This window comes from Heteronotia binoei, chromosome 3 (assembly GCF_032191835.1).
Source record: "Heteronotia binoei isolate CCM8104 ecotype False Entrance Well chromosome 3, APGP_CSIRO_Hbin_v1, whole genome shotgun sequence".
In the NCBI taxonomy this organism is placed as follows: domain Eukaryota; kingdom Metazoa; phylum Chordata; class Lepidosauria; order Squamata; family Gekkonidae; genus Heteronotia; species Heteronotia binoei.
Window position 1 is genome coordinate 28,048,282 of NC_083225.1, and position 21,427 is coordinate 28,069,708.

At 45.1% G+C, this 21,427-nt stretch overlaps 1 protein-coding gene across 2 annotated transcripts in view; it reads right to left on the reverse strand.

Moving 5' to 3' along the window:
- GPC6 (glypican 6) overlaps positions 1–21,427 on the reverse strand; it is a 1,229,042-nt gene that overhangs the window by 928,294 nt on the left and 279,321 nt on the right. The window lies entirely within an intron of this gene.

Consider the following 21,427-nt stretch of genomic DNA (forward strand, 5'->3'; position numbering starts at 1 on the left):
GTCAGAGGTTACATTGTGATGTCACTTCCAGGAAAACCTCCAAATGATGTCAGTCACCCTAGAAATTGCCAGAAATTCTACAGTTCAGCTGTAGAGTTTCCGGTGGTTCCTAGAGAGGACTGACATCACTTCTAGATTTTCCCTAGAAGTCATGTCAGGCCACTAAGCTGACAGACTTTTTATTACATTTTTTCTCCAGCTGCTATTCAGAGCAGCCAGAAGTTGAGGCAGACAATCCCTGGCCCTCATCAGGGACTTGGCAGCCCAACTCCCTTCTCCATCCTATAAGCAAACTCTCAGTGCCTGTTCTCCTGTTCCTCGGGACTTCCTTTGTACCAAGATTTCGGTAGGCTTATTTTCAGTACCAGACCAGAGACCCCATCAACTGATCTGGCATCATGAAACAGAGAAAAGGGGGCCTCTGGTTTATGCTTTGGAATTTTACATCAATTCTCATTCACATCAGCTAATCTTCCTTCTGGCTTTGTGCACAGAATTGCGCCCCCCCCCCCCCCCGCCAATCAGGACTTGATTTCGCTTTTCTTCACACTTTTACAGCAATACACAAGCTAGCTACCCCTCCACCTCCCATCCATTCTGGCTTTTTTCTTTTTAAACAACAGCAGGACGAAGGTGTTTCACTCCCAGCAGGAGCCCCTTGTATATCAACAATTAATATGGAAATCAGTCTCGGCTAATTAATAGCCCACAGGAGATGGTGTCCTCGTTCTATTTTTTCCCTCATACAAAGGGTCACGGAATGTAACATCTCTCCTCGCCACCTTCAGGCTGTATCCTCCTTGCCTTTGGGGAACAGGCCGTTCCGTTCTGAAGCTTTGTGAAGCAGACATCATTTTTTTCCTGAATTTTTATCAACCCCTTCCCCCCCCCCTCCCCAATACACCTACAGAATTATTTCACGCTGTGTCTGTATATATGTGTGTGTCGAAGAAGAAGAAAAAAGCCAGCAGACGGAGCAATAATTGAAGCTCACTTCTAACTTTTCCGCAGACTGGATATGTGCCACAAGTCATTTTGTCAGTCTCCTGAGCACAAGATGTCTTGAAACGGTCTTCGCTCAATTATATCAAAGGTGGGTCACTGGCTGCTTGCTTCTGTCAAAATTTGATGAGGGTCTAGTGAGAACAGCTCTGAGAAGGCCAGCCTCAAGGGGAGAAAAGGTGACCTTCCTTGGCATAAGGAATCACACCGTGACACAAAGGATGGGCAAGGTGGGCCTGCAGGTTACAGAATTTGAGTAAGCGCACTAAATGTTGGTTTTGAACAAGAATCACGTCAATCAATCTTCTTTAAAAAGTAGAGTATAGAGGGCCATTGCCTATAGGCAATATTGATGAAAGCCCTCCTCCCAACATCATCTAAAATATTTACTCCTGACCCCCTCTCTTTTTAGGGCTGAAAGTTTTAATAGGGGTAGATGATAGATTAACCCACAAGAGCTTGGCTTCTAAGCAGCACCAGCACACTTTTTTTGAGCAGGAATGCAGGGGAATGCAGTTCCAGCAGGCTTGGCATCAGGGGGTGGGGCCTAATATGCAAATGAGGTCCTGCTGGGCTTTTTGTACAAAAAAAAGCCCTGTGGGAAACAATAGTGCCATCAGAAGGCATGGCCTAATATGCAAATAAATTCCTGCTGGTTTTTTTGTACAAAAAAATCCCTGAGCACAAGCAAAACTGCACTAGAATAAGGCAACTTCCCCATGTCCCGTCTCTCTTGGTGACTTACTTTGCCCCTGTCCCTTTGGATGCGTGAACAAAACAAAGAATCCACAGTTGCAATACAATAAAGAAACTGCAACTGTGTAGCTCTATCATAAAATAATTTTATCACCTCCATGTACCACATTTTTGTGTCATTATTCACGTAATGATCACTATAGGAACCAATAGCATAATAATCGACATAGAGGGTATCTACTGAGCTTGTACATCCAAAGGGCTGAATTCCAATGCCCGACATGTGAAAAAAGTTCCAGTAGTACCAAAAGCTGCAGTGAAGCCTCTCCCCAAATTTGACAATGAGGGGGTAATGCTAGGGTTGCCAAGTCTCAGAAAATACCTGGGGACTTTGGGGTGGGGGTGGGAGACTTTGGGGGTGGAGCCAGGAGACTTTCCCATTCCCTAAAATAAATAAATAAAAATACAGCAGTGCAGTTCCCCTGAATACAGTCTTCATGTCCTCATTCCCCAGCAGCCGGCTCCACATCCACTTCCAATCTCTCTCTCTCTCTCTCTCACACACACACACACACACACACACTCACTCTCAAAGCAGCCAAAATTTTATTATTTTATTTATTTTTTTTATTCGATTTTTAAGTCGCTTTTCTTGTAGAACAGGCTCAGTTTGGAAGCACACACTCTGTGGTCTCACTGGGTCAATTTACTCACTGGGAGTTGTTGATTGCTCTATACTCAACCCAGTTGGTCAGACTAACACAGGGAAAACAGAGGTTACTATTTTAGCATGCAAATGGCTTCTTAAGGGACTATAAAACAGAGGTTCTGGGCTCCTTCCCTTCCTTTTCAACACGAACATTGTTCTGCAGGCATGTCCTGCTCCCATTCAGCCTGGCTTGAAGAATTGAAAGGCACACACATCTTTCTAGAAGCAAGCTGTTCCCAGCATCTTCTTAAGCTTTCCCAGGTTTGAAAGTACATGAAGGCTGTCGAGGTGGGACTTCCCCACACTGGTCAGCTGACTGGGGGCGGGAAAGAGCCTGTCAAACTGGGAAATTCCCCAATGAGATCCGGAGATTGGCAAGCCTGGGGGAACACTGCTTCCAGATCTGGCCAACATTTCCAGCCTTCAGATCCACAACGACTTTAAATGAACTAGAATTAGTATTAGTAAAATTAGAAGAGCCAGTTTGGTGTAGAGGTTAAGTGTGCGGACTCTTATCTGGGAGAACCGGGTTTGATTCCCCACTCCTCCACTTGCACCTGCTGGAATGGCCTTGGGTCCACCATAGCTCTGGCAGAGGTTGTCCTTGAAAGGGCAGCTGCTGTGAGAGCCCTCTCCAGCCCCACCCACCTCACAGGGTGTCTGTTGTGGGGGAGGAAGGTAAAGAAGATTGTGAGCCGCTCTGACACTCTTCGGAGTGGAGGACAGGATATAAATCCAATATCATCTTATTATTATTATTATTATTATTATTATTATTATTATTATTATTATTATTATTATTATTATTATTATTATTATTATTATTATTATTACAAAGCACCAGTCAAAAATGTCAACAATAGCTGAAGCATTTCTGTTGCTGGTATAGCTCTGGATGGGTGGACAGTGCAGGATGCAAACTGGGAGTCTGGGACCAGAAGGGAGAATTAGCAAAAGTCATCCTCCCCTCCTGGGCAACCAGAAAAGCAACTTATCAGAAAAGCTGGCTCTACTGGACCCAGAAGGGTGCAACTCTTCCTAGGACTGTGTTGCAAATCTCTTAAAAGGCAGATGGTTAATCAACTAGAAATTCCGTAATCATTCCCTCGTGGTAATGTTTCTATCTACTTCCTAGACATACCGCTGTGATGCTGCACTTTACACAGCAGCAGGCAAAGCTTGCGCATAAAGGAGTCGTGCATCTACTCTTCTGCACTGCTGCTGCCAATGAGCCCAGTGAGAACACATGAGCCTCCTCAACGTGAAAGCCACCTTATGAAGTGCAAACTCTTCTCCGCTAGGATGCTAATTTGGCCACAGTGAAAAAAAACCAGGCACAATGAGCAGGGAATAGGGTTGCCAACCTCCAGGTGCAGCCTGGGGATCTCCGCTTTTCCAGCTGATCTTCAGCTAGCAGAGATCAGCTCCCCCTGAAGAAAATGGCTGCTTTGAAGGGTGGACTCTATGGTGCTGTACTATGCTCCACTGGTGTACCTAGCCCCACTGATGGACCTCCTGATGTCACTTGGGTTTTTTGGCTACTGTGTGACAGAGTGTTGGACTGGATGGGCCATTGGCCTGATCCAAAATGGCTTCTCTTATGTTCTTCTCTTATGCTGAGGCCCCTACCCTCCCCAAATCCCACCCTCTCACGGCTTCAACCCCAAAGTCTCCAGGTATTTTCCAACACAGACCTGGCAACCTTAGCAGGGAAAGTCCATTGGGGCAGGGAGCATATTATTTGTGAGACTTGCATCACCACTGTACAAAACTCAGAAAACTAGGGCTTTTTTTGTAGCGGGAACTCCTTTACATATTAGGCCACACACCTCTGATGGAGCCAGTCCTCCTGGAGCTTACAGTAGGCCCTGTACTAAGAGCCCTGTAAGCTCTGAAAGGATTGGCTATATTGGGGGTGGGGGTGGCCTAATATACAAAAGAGTTCCTGCTGCAAAAATAGTCCTGCAAACAACACAACTTACAGTTGGAAACAAAGAGGTGAACAGAGTCTTTTACTGTCTCTCTGCGGCCTTTTGAAGGTCTCTCACTTCAACGGCTCTCTGTGGTGATAGAATGCTTTTCAGGCCTTTTTGTGTTGTCACAGATCTCTGGAGGCTGCAGGTCTCTCAAGGCTCCTTGTCAGCTTCCTCTGTTTTTGGCCCCCATCCCAGATGGCTTCTGTCTCCTTTCTGTTCCCTTCAGAACTCTTGGCTTGGTTATAATGTGCCTTATCTTCCTGAAATTACCACTACATTCAATTACACAGGGATGCGTAAAGATCCTTTAAACATGTGAAGCAGAACTTCATCCTCCAACTCGACAGAAGACGCTGACCAACGGAGGGGCAGTACTGAGGACTTTTTTTTTGGACCTTCTGGTCTGCACATCAGCTGATTTCCATGATGGGGATGGAGTCCCATAAGGCCTTCCCAGCCTACTGCCTGGCTAGCAGCCAGAAGGTACAGCTAGTTGTGCTGGACCTCTTGTAGGAAAAGGGTTCTCTCCTAAAGCAGTAGGAGTTGAAATGGAGGGGGAGTCAAGAGAAGGTGAGAAAGAAAGAAGAAAGGGCTTTCCAACTCCCTTTCTTCTCACACCAAGGCCTTGGGGGAAAAGAGTGACTTCATCTGCAGAGTGGAACTGTCTGAAGAAGAGTTCAGAGGACCTTCCCTCACACAACATTACACTGCAGATCTATCTTATCTGTCATATGGGGAGGGCCTGCCAAGAGAAGGGTGGCAATTCCGTGGGGAAGCCACTGCCAGCCCAAGTCACACGGCTGAGGACCTTTAAATATTATAGGAAGAAGAAGACAATGACAACTGCAGATTTATACCCCACCCTTCTCTCTGAATCAGAGTCTCAGAGCGGCTTACAATCGCCTATATCTTCTCCCCCCACAACAGATACCCTATGAGGTGGGTAGGGCTGAGAGAGCTCTCCCAGCAGCTGCCCTTTCAAGGACAATTCCTGCGAGAGCTATGGCTAACCCAAGGCCATTCCAGCAGCTGCAAGTGGAGGAGTGGGGAATCGAATCCGGTTCTCCCAGATAAGAGTCTGCACACTTAACCACTACACCAAACTGGCTGAAGCCAGGGGACAGCATCCCCCAAAGGCAGTTTCTGAGGTAGCTGTGTCAATCTTCAGCAGAAGAGTAGGATTTGAGTCCATGAGCACCTTGGAGACCAACAAGATTTTGGGGATACAAGCAGGGGGGGTTTTGTAGCAGGGACTCCTTTACATATTAGGCCACACACCCCTGATGTAGCCAATTCTCCAAAAGCTTACAGGGCTCTCAGCAAGCTCCAGGAGGATTGGCTAACATCAGGGGGTGTGGCCTAATCAGGGCAAGCTCTAGCGGGGGCAGAGCGGGTGCTTGCCTCGAGCACTGTTCAAGGGGGGGCAGCAAATTGGGTATGGAGCCCATTCCATTCTATGGTTCAATAAGATAGAATGGGCCCATAAAGGGCTGTCATTTTTTTTAATTTGCCCCCCCCCTCAAAAAACATGTAGATCCAATCCTGGGCCTAATAAGCAAAGGAGTCCCTGCTACAAAAACAAGTCCAGTATAGAAGCTTTCAAGAGTCAAATTTTCCTTCATCGTACCTGACAAAGGGAGCTTTGACATTCAAAAACGTACACCCTGAAAATCTTGTTGGTCTTTATGGGGCTACTGGGCTCAAATCTAGCTCATCCCCCAAAGGATTTCCCTGTCATGTTTTAAAAGGCACCATCAAATGAGAAGCAAGTCTCACACCAATTTCCCACTAGCCTTATGCTGCTGTCACGCTCCTCTTCTCCGCAGGGCTTCCATTGGGTTTCATACTATCTGCCCCGGGGCTGCAACTAGCTTCACCTTTTTCATGCGGCAAACAGAAGCTGGTTTTTTAGAGGATCTTGTTTGCTGCATGAAAGAGGAGGAGCAAGTTGCAGCCCCAGGGCAGAGAGTGTGAAATCCGATGGAAGCGCTGCAGAGTGAGAACGGCATAAAGCTAGTGGGAAATCAGTCTCAGACACTGGTGAAAGAACCCAAGTATTCCAGCATCTATCAGGTTCTCTTCTGAAAGTGCAGACTGGCTTCCTCCAAACTTATTTTTTTTTTACTGACTCGCCACCTGCCTCCTTACAATTTCTGCCGTTTTCCATGCAGGAGCCATTTGACAGTCTGTGCGGTGCAGCACGCCCCACAGCACAAAAGTGGAATCGATAAAACCCAAGGCCATGTGCACATAAGCTGCTTTGCTCTTCTCCTGTTCCTTTTCATCTCAGAGGCCTCCACCTGTGTTCGCTACTATCTGTGCAAGATAAAGGTAATCTGTGGCGCTCGGCATAGAAGAGCTTACTGCCTGTCAAACAGTCTGACCGTTCCCTCCAAAAAGGCAAACCTCTGTGTTCAAGAAGCGCAGTGCCATTAACCAAACCCCATGCCTGCTTGCGCTCGAAGCTCTGGTTTCTTTTGCAGATGGCTCTTTTTGTGTGTGTGAGTGTGTCAATAGCTTCTCATCTTACTCTTGACGGCCACGCCATCTCCTCTTGATCCCAGAACAGCTTTCAACAGCACACCAACTTTTAGCAGAGGGTTACCCAAACAGATGTTTCCTAAGCAACTGCAACTGTTGATAGTTGTTCTTCGGCTTACCGGATATTCTGCTGACCCTATACATTCTGAATTAATTTTTTCCCTTTATAAGGTGATGATGATGATGATGATTTTGGATTTCTATCCTGCCCTCCACTCCAAATCTCAGAGTCTCAGAGCGGCTCACAATCTCCTTTATCTTCCTCCCCCACAACAGACACCCTGCGAGGTGGGTGGGGCTGAGAGGACTCTCACGGCAGCTATCCTTTCAAGGACAACCTCTGTCAGAGCTATGGCTGACTCAAGGCCATTCCAGCAGCTCCAAGTGGAGGAGTGAGGAATCAAACCCCATTCTCCCAGATAAGAGTCCACGCACTTAACCACTACACTAAACTGGCTACCCCCCCCCCCCCAATATTATGTGACCTTTACAACACCAATATAGATACCTTTGATTTGAAGACATTGAGGGACTTCAAACTGACATTCAAAAATATCAGTGACAGCATAAATCCACCCTGACTTCACATAACTGAAAATATCCTATGACAGAATTGTGCAAAAAAAAAAAAAAAATCCAAGGAGATTGGGTATTCTACAGAGAATAAAATGCACTGCTAGCTCCGTATGAGCTGGTGGGAAAGCAGACTTACTGTATTAATTATTAGAACACTTGTCCATGTATCAGATTGCAAAGACATCCTTCTATATGATTTCACTGGAAAAATTAATTGCAGGCGTTAATACCAACCAAACTCAGAGGCAACTAAGGAAATCAGATTTCTAAAGAGTCAATGATGTCATCATCAAGGAAGCCCGATCTGGAGTAATGTGCACTCAAGACTGCATTTCATCTTGCAATGAAAGAAATTAATTGTGGAAGTGGGTGTTCTATTGAGAACTCTCAAAGTTAATGATTAATAATTTTTTTTTGTATATGCTTAAATGGATATAAAACCAGCCTTAAGGGGTTGTGTCAAATACCTCATTGCCACTTTGGGCTGAAGTGAACAAATTGACACTTGGAGCCCTCCAGTGAATTAAATGGGTCGCGAGACTGCGGGCGTGAAGGATGATCTGTCATCCTTAAACAGTTCAGCGGGTAATTGTTAAACTTTTGTAAAGGTTGAAACCAGTTTTTGATGACTGAGAAAGAACTGACTTTTAAGACAGGGCAAACTATTTCTCCTTACCTTTGCGGGAAAAAAATGGTGGTGCATGAACTGATGCTGCGGATTCTTATCGATCTGAGCTGTGCGACGAGGAACAACCAAGCAGCATCCAGACCAGCAACCACTGGTGGCTTGCTATGCGCAGGGCTTTTTTTTGTAGCAGGAACTCCTCTGCATATCAGGCCACACACCCCTGAGGTAGCCAATCCTCCAAGAGCTTACAGCACGCCCTGTACTAAGAGCCCTTAAAGCTCTTGGAGGATTGGCTACATCAGGGGTCTGTGGCCTAATATGCAAAGGGGTTCCTGCTATGAAAAAAAGCCCTGGCTATGTGCCTATCCCATCAAAGGTTTATGTAAAGGACCAGGGCTTTTTTTGAGCAGGAATGCACAGGAACACAGTTCCGACTGGCTTGACACCAGGGGGTGTGGCCTAATATGCAAATGAATCCCTGCTGGGCTTTTTCAACAAAAAAAGTCCTGTGTGAAACAATGGTGATGCCAGCGGGTGTGGCATAATATGCAAATGAGTTCCTGCTGGACTTTTTCTACCAAAAAAAGGCCCTGTAAAGGACCATCAAGTCATAGCGGACTGACAGCAACGCCGACAAGGGGCTTTCAAGGCAAGTGAAAAGCAGAAGTGGTTGGTCATCACCTTCCTCTGCAGAGTCTTCCTTGGTGGCCTCCAGTGTTCCCTCTAAGCTGCGTTAGTGTGAACTAAGCTCACAGTTTTTTAGTCTCTAGCTTGCACATTTGTATCTTAGTTCAGGTAAGAGAGCCCCAGAGCAAACTAATGTATGCAGTTGCTCACAGCTTTGATGCCAGTAGCTCATGAAGCATAATTTCTGCTCACAAGACTCTACAGGGGTGTCGAACTCATTTGTTATGAGGGCTGGATCTGACATAAATGAGACCTTGTTGGGCCGAGCCATGTGTGTACCTATTTAATGTTAGGCAGCAGAGATATAATTTTTATAAAGAACACAGACAAACACCAATATATTTTTGAAAAACTTAAAACATGCTTAAAACGTTAGCACCCATTGGTCTTAAAGATGCTTTCTTTGCATTTCTCCCGTGGAATCCAAGGAAGTAGGCAAAGGAAGCTCTGGCTCTTTCCTTCCTTCCCCAGGGGACCAGTAGGGGGAGGAGCCTCAGCCAACAGAAGGAAGAGAGGTGGCTCTGCTTTGCAATTGAGAGAGCCTGGCAAAGCAAGCTGTCCCTCCCCTCCTTCCTCCCCAAGGGAGGAGCCTCAGCCAATGGATAAAATAGAGGCTTTGCTCTGTAGCTCCTGTGCAATTAAGCAAGCCTTGCAAAGCAAGCTGTTATGCAGAAGGAAGCGAGAGACAGGGAGAAGGAAGCAGATGATGGTCAGTTGCTTGGGGGCCTGATAGGAGCCCTCGGGGGGGGGGGGGGGCTGATTCGGCCCCCGAACTGCATGTTTGATACTCCTGCTCTACAGCTTACAAGAAACATCGGTGGCCTCCCATCCAAATACTGACCTTGCTTAGCTTCCAAGATCTGACAAGATCGAGCTACACCCCGCCGCCTTTCCTCCCAACCCATCCAGTACATCACTGCATATACAGTCCTGGGCATGGAGCAAAAAGGTAGAAAATATCTGGATCCTGGTGGGCTGGGTTCAGCATATACACCTGTTGGGCTGCATTCGATCTTTGCAGGCCCATTTTAGATGGCTTATTTGTTGCCCCAGCGTTCTCTTTTTGGTCATAACTTGTGCGGCAATAAAAGAGGACTTGATTCTCTCTTGAAAGAAATCATTAGCAATCACAGTGGCTGTCTCCAGCAGTCAATTTAGCCGACAGGAGACTGATTGCCTTCAGGAATAAGCCAAAGCCATTGCCCAGAATGAGGTGCCGCAGCTTCTCGAGGAAATATACAAAAGGACAACAGGAGACGCTTGCTACAGAGGTGGAAAGGCAAAGGGGAAAGGCTCAAAAGCCTCCCTTGGGAATATAGGCTAGGGTTCCCAACCCTCCACGTGGAGGCTGGAGTTCTCCCAGAATCACAACATCTCTCCAGACTACAGAAACCAGTTCCCCTGGAAAAGATGACAACTTTGGGAGGGGGGGTTTACTCTATAGTATACCACAGAGGTTAGGAGAAACTGACTTTCATTCCCAGGTACCACACCCAAATCTCTAGGAAATTTCCAAGCCAGAGTTGGCAACCCTAACCTAAAATGAACAGAAGAAAAAAGATATTTTGAGGAGTTTACAGGAAGAAGCTGCTGCTGCTGAAAGCAAACCAAAGAGTGCGAATTTGCCCAGGGGCGGGGACTATTCTCTAGGGACCCAATATTTGCAATGACAGTCTCGCTAGCAGAAGTCTGCATGATGTATGTATCATTTCCATTTGCAGGAGGAAACTTGCCCCATCACATAGTGATCCTGGAGGAGGAGGAGGAGGACGGGATAGAGAAGGTAGGGAAAGAAATATTTTCTCCCTTTCTCACAATACAAGAACTTGTGGGCACTCAATGAAATTGCTGAGCAGTCGAGTTAGAACAGATAAAAGGAAGTACTTCTTCACTCAAAGGGTGATTGACACGTAGAATTCACTGCCACAGGAGGTGGCGGCGGCTACAAGCATAGCTAGCTTCAAGAGGGAATTGGATAAACATATGGAGCAGAGGTCCATCCGTGGCTATTAGCCACAGTGCATTGTTGGAACTCTGTCTGGGGCAAGTGATGCTCTTGGTGCTTGGGAGGAGCAAAAGTGGGAGGACTTCTAGTGTCCTGGCTCCATTGATGGACCTCCTGATGGCACCTGGGTGTTTTGGCCACTGTGTGACACAGTGTATTGGACTGGATGGGCCTGATCCAACATGCCTTCTCTTACGTTCTTATGAGGAGAAGAAGAAGAAGAAGAAGAAGAAGAAGAAGAAGAAGAAGAAGAAGAAGAAGAAGAAGAAGAAGAAGAAGAAGAAGAAGAGGAAGATGACAATGATAATGACAGCAGCTAATAGAATATGAACAGGCTAAGGCAGGTGTGCAGACCTGTTGTTTAAATGGGACAAAATACCAGGACCTGAATGCAATTGTGGTGCAGCCCATCAAACTATTTTCCATCTGTCACAGGAATGTGAGTGTTGTGCTTTCCAGGGAGATGTGACAGCAGAGCTCTTTAAACCCTCCCCAGCTCTGACTGAGTGGATTGAAAATCTAGGTATTAGTATTCAGAAGGCTTGCCCAATCCATCTGCATACCCCTTGTATAACTTGGTTACTTATTTTATCCTATTACGTACTTCTTATGTGTAACTCTGCCATATGATAAATAAATAAATCTTTAGGATACATTGGAAAATGTATATGCCCTCTTCTCCAGAGAATTGCTCAATCTCAGAGCATGGAGGTGATAATGAAATGGAGAGACAGGCATGTTCAGCATGCTGAGGTCCCTAGAGCAAGGAAATCGAGGATACAAATGGAATTAATTAATGTGTTTGGTCTTTTCTAAGGTTATGTTTGTGGAATCTGTAGCAGCAAAACATCTCCATGTATTCTGAATAAAATATTTGCCTTCCACAGTTTTCCACTTTACTTCTGGAATGTTTTAGAAGACAGCTTTGGTAGCCTTGGTACAATAGATGATTGATGGTTTAGTCAGACTTTTCAGTAGTTCATCTGAGTTTCTTGGACATAGCTAGCTATCCCATTGCATCATTCATTTATCTTAGCTTGCATGGGAAAAGGTGGTAATTCTGGAAGTTGCTTACTCAGTTCCTTAGTATTTTATGTGCAGAGTGTGAAGGGTTCGATAAGAATCAATGTTGTCACTGTTATTTCCCATCCACATGAAACCCATAATTGACAATATCCAGAGGGCTAGGATTGGAAGTCATTATTAATACTAACCACGCTAACCACTGTATTTTATCAACACAGTATCCTGTACGCGAGATTTCTGTCCTGAATCAGTAGTTTGATCCAGCTAGCTTGTTAACTCCATCACACTTGGCTTTTTGTCCATACAGCCACTGCGATCTATATACCACAAAGTCTTACCTTCAGAATATTCCTCTACATACTTTTGCTAGGAGAAAAATCTGGTTGGATCCAACCCAGTATGTGGAAACTGAGGTCCAGTAAGCAACACTGAAAACAATGAAGGCTGAACCAGGCAAGACAGTCTACTTAGAAAGTCCTTGGGGCCTGAAGGCGGCCATTTTGTCTGAGATAGACTGTAGCAATCAGTGCCTGAGTATGTAAAGCCCCTACAAGAGACCAAGTTTCAGCTTTCCTAAGTGAGAAACAGTAACAGTTAGGGTTGCCAGCTTCAACCAGGGAACTTCCTGGAGATCTGGGGGGTGATGGCTCTGGATAGGAGAATTCGAGGACAGATTTCCCCTAGAATCTGTGGTATACCACAGAGTCTTACCTTCAGAAACTGTCATTTTCTCCAGAAGAAATCTCTGTAGCCTAGGGATCAGCAGCAATTTCAAGAGACCTCAAGGCCCCTTCTGGGGATTGGTAACCTTAGTAGTAGCTTTGGCTAGGGATGCATTGTATCAGCTGCATATTATGTCTATATGCAGTCCTTTTCTTGGATTCATGCTTTTTAAAAACAAAACAAAACTTCCAGGCTTGATTAATACAATGAACTCTTAATAGGGCTGCCCTTGAAGGCACCTCAGAAGTAATTATGTTGCCAAAATACATATTTATTTGGTTCATAATTACCCCTGACTTTTATTGTCTTGACCTTCTTTAGCTTATGGGGAGGAGACAAGAAACATTCCTCCCAACAGCCTCAGTATTAAATGCAAATTAATTAAACAGTGAGTCTTTGGAGAGGGATGCAATTAATATCTATTGAATACAGAGTTTGAGCTAAATAAGCATTTGGCTCACCACAAGCTAAAAATACCTGGAAAAAAAGAAGGTCAAGAAAAAGAAGAATGATGTATAAAGATAGACTCTCAATAGAAGCATGTCTCCAGCCCTATGACTCTAGAGCTTCCTGGGAGTGCTCACAATTCCTTGGAGCCTTAAAAATCACTTGGGAGTGGTAGGTGCTGAGTGGTGTGTCTAGAAACTAGATAAAACAGAGACTATGAAAGGTCATTGAGCACATATATTTCTAGCCCCACCTCAAGATGCCCATGTTGACCAATCAAGCACTTAATGGCCTTGATCTACACCCCATAGGGACTGCCTCCCCTTAAATTAACAATAGTGTTTGCTGCAGTTACCACATGAAACCCTACTCAAATGTCCTTTCTACAAAAGGCTGGGACATCTTCAGCTAGGAGCTGCACTTATTCAGCTGTGGCCTAAGCTTTCGGGGCAAGTGACTGGAAACATATATGGTATCTGCTTCTCATAGAGAAGACCTCAAGTTCAATATCAGGTGTCTCAGTTAAAAGAATCACAATGGTGATATGAAGACAAGGGGTGGAATTCTAGCAGGAGCTCCTTGGCATATTAGGCCACACGCCCCTAATGTAGCCAATCCTCCAAGAGCTTACAAGGCTCTTAGTACAGGGCCTACTGTAGGCTCCAGGAGGATTGGCTACATCAAGGGCGTGTGGCCTAATATGCCAAGGAGCTCCTGCTAGAATTCCACCCCTGTGAAAGACCACCTGAGATCGTGAAGAGCCATGTAATACTGGAAAGCATTGACTGGTAGACTGTCCTGATCCTGATGAACCAATGGTCTGACTTGCTATAAGGCAGCTTCATAGACAATGGCAGTGCCACTCCAGCTAACCCTGGTTAGTACTGTGCAGAAGGCAACGGGAAACAAGATCATCTCTCACCTCAAAAACACAATGATGAAACAATCCAAAACATCTAGCTCAAATCAAGCCTGAACTCTCCTTAGAAGCTAAAATGACGAAACTGAGTCTATCATATTTTGGTCACATTACAAGAAGACAAGACTCACTGGAAAAGACAACGCTGCTAGAAAGAGCGGAAGGCAATAGAAAAAGAAGAAGACTCAACATGAGATGGGTTGACTCAATTAAGGAAGCCATGGCCCTTAGTTTGCAAGACCTGCGCAACAGGACTTTAGAGTGGTCATTCATTCATAGGGTCACCATAGGTTGGAATTGACAATGACACTTAACACACAGTTTTATGTGTTGATGAGCAGTCAGTTCTTTTTTTGTCTACTTCCCCATAAGGGTTGCAAATCTTTGTATTATTAGTTTCTTTGAGGATCACTTTTGGTTGATTTTGCTTTACAAGCTGTGACAGTGTTGTGTGGTAGTAGTAGTAGAAGAAGAGGAGGAGGATATAGGATTTATAGCCTGCCCTTCACTTGGAGTCTCAGAGTGGTTTACAATCTCCTTTTTCTTTCCCACAACAGACACCTTGTGAGGTAGGTGGGGTTGAGAGAGCTCCCCAAGAACTGCTGTTGAGCAGAACAGCTCTGAGAGAGTTATGACCAACCCAAGGTCACATCAGCAGATGCATGCGGAGGAGTGGGGAATCAAACTGGGTTCTCTCAGATAAGTGTCCATGCTCTTAACCACTACACCAAACGGACAAGAAGGAGAAGAAGGAAAGGAAAAGGAGAAGGAGATTATTGGATTTATACCCCACCTTTCACTCAGAGAAGCTTACAGTCTCCTTCCCTTCCTCTTCCCACAAGATACACCCTGAGTTTCTTAGGAAAAGAACAGATTTTAAAAATGTAGACAGATAATCTAAACTTTTAACAGAATGTGGGCAGGCTGGCGAGGGCCTTCATTTTCATACTGTTGGTGTTAAAGCTTAAATCGGAAAACTCCATTTATTACAAATGAATCCAGCCGCACAGATCACTAGATGAACCTTTGCATTTTCAAAAATTAAAGCGATGTGTGATACAAAATTTCCCTTTGGTGTGATCACTTAGTGGTATGAAAGAGATTAATTTGCCACCCCTTACAAGATGAAGACTTCTTTGCCCTGCAAGAGCATGACATCATTATGAAATCACACTGCAAGCTTCATAAGTAACCCAGGGCAGGGCATGCCATGGCCACTGAATTATGCACCAGTGAGCTAACTAGCCCTATGATTTAGGATGATCCATCTGGGAATACAAGGAGTGAAGGTCATTGGCTTCCAGACCTGCTGCAACCATGCTGTGAAAAACAGCACATCTCAACAAACTCTTCTGTTTTGATTCTCTCTCATTCTGCTTTGAATCTCCAAATACCCTTCCAAAAATGTGATTCGGAGAAGCATGGAAAACAAGCTCTCACTAAGGACAGCTTGAATATAACATGTTTTCTTCGAGGGGGAAAAATGCCCATTAAAACCACATCAGAATGCAAAGACCATGCATTGTTTTGTAGAAGAGTTCTGTAAGGAAGAAAGGGAAATAATTCCACCTCCCCCCCCCCCCCAGCCGAACTGCCAAAACCTGTGCGGATTTCACTTTCTGATATTCTAATTTGTCACAGATATTCTGCTGCAGAAGAAAAATCATTATGCATGGGACTTAATCTTCTTCAGTATTCATGCAGTTGCAATTTTTTTGTGCAGTTCTTGTGTCCCATTTATTTTAATGGGAAATCTGTGGAATTATGCAGGGTTTCTGAGGAATATACATAAGGAAACACTTTCCAGTTAAATTCAGATGGGTAGCCTTTTTGGTCTGAAGCAGCAGGACAAAATTTGGGTCCAGTGGCACCTTGAAGAGTTTTATTCAAGGTATAAGCTTTTGTGCGCACACGTAACTTCTTCAGTTACAATCAATAAAACCTGGCTGGTTTTGAAGATGCCACTATGCTCAAATTTTGTTCTACATTCCAGTTAAGATAGCAAGAAAGATATCTCTTCCCATGGAGGCACTTAGGAATGTACTATAGTTGCTGGGCACATCCTAGCTACCAACAGGAAATAGGGCTGCTAAGCTCCCCGCTCCCAAACAGCCCCTGGAAGTGACATCATCATGCCGTGGATGTCACACCAGGGATGCTCTAGGACTCATGCTAAATCCTAGAACGTTTCTGGTGTGACACTCTAGGACTCGCAGTAAAACTCTATAGTACCACAAAGTTTTATCATGAGTCCTAGAGCATCTCTAGTGTGATGTCCTCGGTGTAATGATGTCACTTCCGGGTGACATTACTTCGAAGTGATGTCATCACAGTGGCAGAGGGACTTGGCAACCCTAGCAGGAAACGGGGGTGGAGGTGACACCTAGGGTTGCCAGGTCTGTGTTGGATAATACCTGGAGACTTTGGGAGTGGACACGGGAGAAGGTGGAGTTTAGGGAGGGGAGGGGCCTCAGCATGCTACAGTGCCATAGAGTATACCCTTCAAAGCAACCATTTTCTCCAGGAGACCTGACTCTGCCAGTGGGAGGTCAGTTGTAAAAGCAGGAGCTCTCCAGGTCCCACTTGCAGGCTAGCAACTCTACAGCCAGAAAGCCATTAAAAAACGCCTCCTTCCTTGGGAAATTGCAGTGGGGGGGCAGGAATAACCCACCCCAACCAGGAAGCTGCAAACCTTGCAATGAACCAAAATCAGTTTGTGATATGTTAAAAATTAACTGGTGGCAACAATGGGTGAGTTTCTGGTCTCAAAGCAAAACCCTCAAATCATTACAATTATTACATTACTTGGTTTGCAAATATTATTGTTAGAACTGTTACAGGAGTGGGAACGTACCCGCCTAATCTGTCTCAGAATTTAATCAACTGTGCATTAGATGTGAAACAATTACTCGGATCTCCATTAATTTATACACAGATTATTCCCTGTTCTACTATCTGTCCTTTAAAATACGAAATATGATACAGGGCTAAGCCAAGCGCATACATAAAGCATGACAATTATTCATATCTGCCCTATCGCTTGTCCTTTTGAATCTAAAACATGACCCTCTGCTATGGATAACACCAGGGCCTTTTTTTCTAGCAGGACTTTGCATAAGGCCGCACACCCCGTGGTAGCCAATCCTCCTGAAGCTTATAGTAGGTCCTGTAATAAAAGCCTGGTAAGCTCTTGAAGGATTGACTACATAAGAAGGGTGTGGCCTAATATGCAAAGGAGTTCCTGCTACAAAAAAGGCCCAAATAACACACATTTGGTATAGAACTGTGTTTTGTGAAGGGGCTGTGAAAGCTAGGGTTGCCAAGTCCAATTCAAGAAATATCTGGGGACTTTGGGGTGGAGCTAGGAGACTTTGAGGTGGAGCCAGGAGATATTGGGGGTGGAGCCAGGAGCAAGGTTGTGACAAGCATGATTGAACTCCAAAGGGAGTTCTGGCCATCACTTTTAAAGGGACCGCACACCTTTTAAATGCCTTCCCTCCTTGGAAATAATGGTTAGAGGCACCTTCTTTGGGGGCTCATAGAATTGGACCCTGGAGTCCAATCCTTTTGAAACTTGGAGGGTCTTTTGAGGAGAGGCATTGGATGCTATGCTGCAAGTTTGGTGCATCTACCTCAAAAAACAGCTCCCCAGAGCCCCAGATATCCACCAATCAATTCTCCATTATTCCCTATGGGAATCGGTCTCCATAGGGAATAATGAGTGCCCAGCAGACATTTCCCTCCCCCACCCCGCTTTCTGATGACCCTGAAGTAGGGGCAGGGCCTCCAAACTGGGGGATCCCCTGCCCCCACCTGGGGATTGGCAACCCTATTTCCTCCTGCAGGCAAGCCCTCCTCTAAATTGTCAGGAAGGAGGATTCTTTCATAGATTGTTTCATCTCTTATGTCTTAGAACTGTGCAACAATAACATGAGCCTCAGCAGCAGCATTCACCTGCAGGAAAAAAAAAAAATCCCAAGGTTTCGATGTTGGGCTCAGCTGCCATCTTTTGCTGAAAAGTTCATTGAGATCACAGCAGGATAATGAATAGGCTGCATCAGTGCATTTGGTCTCATTGATAATACTGTTCTCACAGAACACCAGGCCACTGTGACAATTGCAGGCTTCCCAGAAAGACAGAAAATATTAATCTGGGTTGCTAAACAGGAGTTTAAACAAAATGGCCCAGCAGCAGCATCTGCTTTCGAAGGATCTGACAACTGTGCTTAAAACCGGAGGTTGCCCAATGAATTCTGATTACCTTTTTGGGATAAAATTCAGTGGCGATGCCCCAAACCTCTTCAATTTTAGAAAGCTGTTATTGAAATTTTCTGTTTACCTCAGAAATGAACGGGAGGCAGACACCGGAAAGGTGCTGTAAAGGCAGCGTCTTGGGAAGATATGAAACACCTCCAACAGTTGGAATCTAATTTTTCCTCAGAGGCAATTTCTCTCGAAATATTCTTGTGTACCATCAGGTAGCATCACCTGTCCCATTAATCTCAAAGGCACAGGAAGCAGAGTAACACAGACTACATTACTTTTTCACTCATTTTGGCGACTCTCCTCAGGGAGAAGTGAAAACTGCTAATAGATTTCTTCTGCAATCCATCCTTAAAATGTATTTATTTAAAACATTTACAAATATCTTTGTCTGATGTTCCATGCAGCTTGGAGTATGAACGTTAAGAACACACAAACATTAAAAACATCCAATTAAATCATGCAGTAATGATTTAAAAATAAAGTAGTGAAGAGATCTAATAAATGGAAGATAAAGATTAAAAAAAAAAAAAACTAAGGACAAAATGCAGCACTTGGCCAAACCAGGTTGTGAAAAACTAAAGAACCCAGAGAAAACCAAGATGCAACAGAATCAAACAAAAATCAATCAATCAATCAATAAAATTTCTAACTGTCATTTAAATATACAGAGAAGGTGCCAGGAAAGTCTCAAGAGAAAACTCCATAGGGTGCCAACACTGAGAATTCCCTGTCCCTGAGCAGCACCTACTTCATCTCAGAATTTGGTACCTGGAGAAGGGTACTTTAAAAGGTCAAAAGCAGCAGTTTGAATTAAATTTGAATCTAGTGGCATCTTCAAGACCAACAAAGTTTCATTCATGGCCCTGATCAGGCTGAAGAAAAGCTGCTCATCAGACAGCATGTCCCAGGAATCGTGGGGAACCCAGAAGGACTTACAGGGGGGAATCTCACTTTCCCTTCACCCACTATTTCTTCTTTCCTGAAACTCCTCATAGCCTCTCACCTTTCCCTGTTTCCATCACTCTTTCACACCCATCCACCCACCTACCCACCCACCCACCAACCTACCTTTTTTATTTGCCACCCATCTTCAGCTACATTTATTATTTCATCTATACTTCACCTCTCTCCACATTGAGGAACCAAAGCAGCTTACATCATTTCCCCTCTCCTCAAAACTATCCTGTAAAATAGGTTAGGATGAGATAGAAAGACTGGCCCAAGCTTATCCAGTGAACTTCCATCTCAAAGTAGTTACTTCAAACTGGATTTCCCAGATCCCAGTCTGAAACTCTAACCACTTTACCACATAGGGTTGCCAGGTTGATTTACCTGGACAGCAGAGTTTGAGCGACGTCCTTTCGGGAGAATGGAAATGATGTTGCACATTTTGGAGCCTATTTCCTGCTTAAGGCCTACTTCCAGTTAGGTGTGACACTCTGTTTTTTGGGTAAACTGTATGGTAAATTAAACTTCAAACCATAGAGTGTCTCCTTTCAATCAGAGTGTCCCCTTGACTGGAAGTACAGTTGTCAAGTCCCTCCATTGCTGCAGGGGAGGACTTGTTCCTCACATGCTCTTTGCATGCAGGGGACATCATGCTAGGGACACTCTAGGACTTGCGCTAAAAACTCTATGGTACTCTATGGTACCATAGAGTTTTACCATGATTCCTGGAGCGTCACACTGGAAACACTCTAGGATTCATTCTAGGATTAGCATGAGTCTTAGAGTGTCCCCGACATGACATCCCCAGTGCAATGATGTCACTTCCAGGTGTTGTCATCGCGCTGGGAACAGTGTGCATCCGCAGGGCTCTTTGGGGGCAGGGATCCCCCCAGCTGGCTGTTCCCTGCCGGCGAGTTGGGGCCCTCCCAGGTGGGGGATCCCCCACCCGTGGTGGGATTTGGCAACCCTAACTGGAAGTAGGCCTGAAACCAGATGTAGACCCAAATTAGGTCCAAAACCAGAAGTAAGCCTGAAAAGGTCAGTTAGGGACAGGATTTCTCTTTGCTGGCCAACTGAATGGGCAGAGAGACTATTAAAGTGGGGGTTCCTTTGCTCCCACCAGGGGGAGGGCAACCCTATTACCACACCGTTGTTCATGGGGAGGCTGCTGTGCAATACTAGCAAGCAGCTGGGCCTGGGTGAGTTAGGTAAGTTGTGTGGTAGCCAGCTGCTGAGTAGCTGCTACCAGGAATGGCCACAATTCCTCCTCTCAGGGGCAGATTGCTCATTACAGACATTAGAGCCAATGGCTTTCCTGATGGGCCAATGGCTTTCCCTCTACCCTATCTGGGCTGTTCAGTCCTATGGCACAAGGACTACATCTAGCCTGTCCAAACTTCAAATGGTATAGGTAAACTGGCACTGAAGCCCTGCCCAGAGTGGGGCATCTAGATCTTTCAAGACTCACACAAGATGAGGGAGATGTTGCCTGATCAACTGGAGGGGCATCAGGCCTTTGGGGGGAATGGGGCAGGGACAGGCAAACTGTCTCTTTTTCTCTCCCTTCCTCCTTTGGAGCTCACGGGACACACATGGACAAAAACCACATGGGACCAGTCAAGAACTGCTAAGATTGAGTGAAAACACTGGCTGGATCCACCCTATGCTTTAGACTGAAAAGTAACAGGCAAGACTCCTTTTCCTTCTGGGATAAAGAAGAGAAGCATTACTGCAGTAACAGTAAATTGCAGTTACCCTTTCAGCAAGTAAGAGACAACCATATTATCAAGGGACTGCTCTGTTGTAGTTTACACTTTTACTTAAAAAAAAAAAAAAACTAACCAGAGGTGCAATTTGTGCTGTCAAAACATTGCAGCACACGCCATGCGTTTGGAAATGAACATTCATAAGTCTATCTGGGATCAGAACAAGGTCTATCTAATCAAACATTTCTGGCAGTGATCGGCCAGAGTCCTAGATGTGTCCCAGAAATTCCTAAGGAGACGCCAATCCCTCGATTCTCAACAGCAGCTATAATCCAAGATATAAATGCCTCTCAACTAGGGTTGCCAATGCCCAGGTGGAGGCAGGGGATCCCCCAGTTTAGAGGCCCTCCCCTGCTTCAGGGTTATCAAAAGGCGGGAAGGGGAGGAGGAAATGTCTGCTGGGCACTCCATTATATGCTATGGAGAACGGTTCCCATAGGATATAATGGAGAATTGATCTGTGGGTACCTCGGGCTCTAGGGGGGGGGGCTGTTGTTGTTATTTGTTTGTGT